Genomic DNA, 4479 nt, shown 5'->3' on the forward strand with positions numbered 1-4479 from the left:
TTTGTGTTGTCGATGGGAGGAATAATTATGGATCGAGGGGGGAGGCCATTCCATTAGTATCCGTGGTTCCAGCTGATGTGTTACACAGTTCCTTGTCCATTGTCGACGGTGTTTTCCTTTTCGTTGTCCGGCTGCCGGTTCCTGACTCGTTAGTTCCAATATTCCTAGACTCGCTGTTACTGCAGCTGTTTCGAGCAGTTATTCCGCGTCTCCTATTCTGGCTGCGCATTTGTTACGTTTGTCAGTCCTGCTCATATTCCGTTCTCCAGATTTTCTCTGCATCCCTTTCCATTTTCACCTGTCTTTGTGCTGGCCTGCTGGTGTTCATCTCAAATGCGCGACTCGGTAGTTTCCTTTTGCGGGCTGCGTCAATCATTTCCAGTTCCTGAGGAATATGTCTCCTTTTCCCGAGGCTCGTCCACGTATTGCTGCTTTTCCACATCTCCGAAGGCTGTTTATTTTCTTGACGACTTTCGCTATCTTGTTATAATGACTCTAGATCCGGTTCCACCTATTAGGTTCACACTTCCTTTTATTTCAATGTAGATTATTTCTTTCGTTTTCATGCAAGCACAGTTCCCCCTTGTTATCGGATAATTCCCGTAATCACAAGAGCCCCGAGCTTGCGCTCAGTAAACGGATCCAAGCAGAACTACTACAAAATTTATGAAAGGCGCAAAAGGCTGATCTATGGTAATCGAAATTGAATTGGGGTTAGTCGTGACTGTTGGTCAATAAAATTTTAGCGGCTTAAGCATACAAAACACTTATTGCTACTGGATGATATCGGCCAGCTTTTATTTTGTTTTACCCAACAAGCATTTAATGCAATTGAGTTCATACAGTCCGCGTGTTTCGATTTCCTCGCGAGGCTTCCCCAGTGACATCTTATTGGCATCTGCGGAGCAATCTGACAGAAAATTGGCATTTTATCTCGTCAGCTGAGCATTGCACTCGACACCTGTCAGGATTTACCAGCATCTGCGATGCTGGGCTCCGCATCGCGGGACCGCAGGTTGTTTGAGCAAGCACCTCTGTAACGCCGCAAAAAAGCCCGCCGCCAAACGAGACGATGAGCCTTGCACGTGCAGACCGGAGTGGGTGTGCTACGAACTGACGTGCACTGCACTCTACTAACCGGTCTCTAGCGGTGTACCGAATTTAATCTGAATCGGCCCAGCCGTTTCCAAGATCCATGGAAGCGACCCCTACACGTGCGCACGTGCAGCTGCACCCCAACCCTGGCACATGAAAATACATACTAACTGTCTTGTGCAAGGCACCCTACTAACCAGTCTCTAGCGGTATGCCAAATTTGAGCACAGTCGGCCCAGCCGTTCTTGAGATCTGGAAGCGTCAGCCTGCACGTGCGCACGTGCAAAATGGGTCCCATCGGACTTTGCAAAATGGGTCCCATTGGACTTTTGCACGGCACCCTACTCGCCGTATGCATTGCCCGGCGGTTGCCTACATCCATGCCAAGTATCAGCGCAATCGGCAAACTAACTTTACAGAGTAATTAGACTTGTTACCGAACTGACACCTCTTCGTTTTGCACGTGGCACGTGCATTAGGGGTCACCCATACGCATCGAGAATATCACACTACGTGTAAAAAAAGGAATTAGCTATCCCACACGAAATACTGCGAGTGAATCGGTCAAGCGGTTGTGGAGATATAAGCTTTGCAAAGGCGCCCGCACGGCGGCCGACTGCTAATATTCAGCAATAATCAGTGTCGCGTCCGCACACAGGAGGTATCCCCGTCACCTGTTCGTATGCTCTAATGTGGTTGGGTTCAAGTCACAGTCGAGCCCTGCTTTTTTACAACTCTTCTTAGAAACGGCACATCGTGCAGTGACGGTATATACATCGTTAGAAAGAGCATCAAATGTTGTATATTCTATAAACTTTTCACTTTTATATATCTGCAACGTAAAAAGTTATTACGCAACAAAGACGCTCCCATTGACTTTCCATGTTAAGAATTATTAAAAAAAGCTTTTAAAGAAACAACGATTTGCACAGCTTAACCCGCGCCCTGCTGGGGGGGGGGGGGGTGTTTGAGCACCCCCCTTGTGGTTTTTCGCGAGTATCTCAAAATTTGGTACACCTTATCATACATCAATTCTACAAATGTTGTGAAAATTTCAGACCAAGGTCATTTAAGGTCAGGTCACCAGGTCACTTGAAGTGACCTCACCTCATAAAAAGTTTCAATGTCTGTCATAGCTACACCGAGTGACCGATCGCTTTGAAACTTTCAGCGATTGCTAAGAGCAATAAATAGCATGTACAAAATGCATATCTCAGAATTTTGATATCGATGACCTAAGGTCAGGTCGATTTTGCAACCTCCCCATTATAAGTCAATGGGAGAAAATTGAAATGCGCCTCTTTTGGACGAAATACATTATAAACACTCCCAAACACCGACTTACAAGTGGTTTAAACACACTGAACATGAAAATGGTGTCCGTGACCCTTGTTTATGCCCTGAGGTCATCTTAGGTCACGAATGGTATCTAACAGTTTTTTGCAAATAACTTTTGATAAAGGCATGCTAGAGCGATGAAAACGCCTTAGATGTGTTCAGCTCGACGAAACGGATCGACTGATATGCAGCATGACCCTTTCCGGTCAGGTCATGACCTTGACCTGAGGTCAAATTTTTAAGTTGACCTTTCAAGGTCAAATTATAGTTCATTCGACGCGTCTCGGCGAGGAGAACACGATTCTGGTAATTGAAATGTCGTGGCTTTTTGTAGTCGAAAGTTATTGTCGAAAAACACTTTTCGTAAAAACAGCTATTTTTGGAGTTTTTGCCCTCTGGATGCTAAACCGTTGACCTGAGGTCAATATTGATAATTACCTTTTCAAAAGAAAAGCTCAAAAGCTATCGATTGCTTTTCCATGCGTTTTCCCAGCTACCATAGTTCCTGAGATAGCGGCATGTTTTCTGAAAAATATAATGACAATTGGCAAATTTTGACCTTTGATGACCTCTGGTGACCCCAATATTGCTCTAAGGTGAAAAATGACCGAAATACTTTCAAACGTACGCATTGAGAGCTATCGACTGCTTTTTACCGCGCCCGCCCTCTTAGTTTTTGAGTTAGAGGTGGGTGGTAACATATGCCCCCCCCCCCCCCCCCACTAGGGCGAAGTTGGCTGAGGCCTGAGACCGCCACTGGGGCGCGGGTTAAGGGAAGGACAGTCGTTACGGGAAGGACAGTCTACCGATGGAAGGGACAATTGTGTAGGTAATTCACATTTATAGCTATGCAAGTACCAACTACGCGCATATATTGCCTCAGGACCTTTTGAGACACGCTTGGTGCCTGAGACCCAGCTTTGCTCTTAGTTGCGTGCTGTAGGCCTGTAGCGAGGTCCTGCTGGGACGGTGGGAGTGACTGTCAAATTCAAACGTATTGGTGCTTTTGACGCATGACCAATGCACCACTTATGGCCAATACTTTGCTTGGCTTACAGTTTACACTTAATACCCATTACCCAAATGTAGTTGCAATTTCCCCAGCCTATCACCTCCTCAGGACACAGACCCGCCGGCCAGCTGCAGAGTGCAGCGTGTGGGTGGCAGACGCCGAGCCCGGTCCTCCACTTTGAGCAGTGTCACGACCCGTCGCCGGCAGGGCGGCCGAGCTGACCGGAGGGCCGCCGCCGCTCCCCAGGGATCGATTTGAGCAGACGGCGGCGGCGGCGGCGGCGTGGGACCTCGACGAGCGTCTGTGGTAGAAAACCACCACTTTTTTTAGACAGGCGCGCGCGCGCACATGGGGCCGCCGGCCGAGACTGCCTCGGGCCGTGGCAGAGCGCGGGCATTACTGCTGAGGACCAGGTGAGGCCCGCACGGTTACCGGAGCACCAGGGACGCGGTGCTGCGCCGAGTTGGCGATGAGTTTGGACTGGATTCCAAGCTTTTAATTACACCATTTTAAGGGAGATCGTGCTAATCAGTGGTCGATAAAACTTCCAACGTGCCAACGCTCGTTGGCGCAAGATATTAGCAATACTTGGAAGAGCTGGAGACAGTCCGCCCGTCTACATGGATGCTTCCTTACGCCTAAAATGCAGCATTGACTTATGACTTTCTAATCGTCCGGTGCTGTTATCGGCTGCTCGGTACCGCGTGTATGTTCCCTCATTCACTCCTGGTCACCCTTCGGTCACCCCTCGCTGGGTCGGGCCAGTCGGCTATTTTTATCCTCTTTCCGGCTAGGCCACCCGCTAAGCTCCCGCCGTGCCGCGCCGTCTGCGAGGGACCTGACCCTTCTGCCGGCAGAGGTTTCTCCAGGTGTCTCCAAGGAGCCATCGTAGCGCTAAGGGTGTGCTCCCCATACACATGCATTGATTTTCGCCCTTACTAGCAGGGCCGCTGGCACGCGTTGGCAGCGCCCCGCGGGCATTTTTTCGCTTAGGGTCATTTTGTGGTAAGGAGGATCAGAAAATCACCCTTCCA

Source organism: Amphibalanus amphitrite, unplaced genomic scaffold (genome assembly GCF_019059575.1).
Source record: "Amphibalanus amphitrite isolate SeventyFive unplaced genomic scaffold, NRLGWU_Aamphi_draft 002166F_arrow, whole genome shotgun sequence".
Taxonomy (NCBI): Eukaryota; Metazoa; Arthropoda; class Thecostraca; order Balanomorpha; family Balanidae; genus Amphibalanus; species Amphibalanus amphitrite.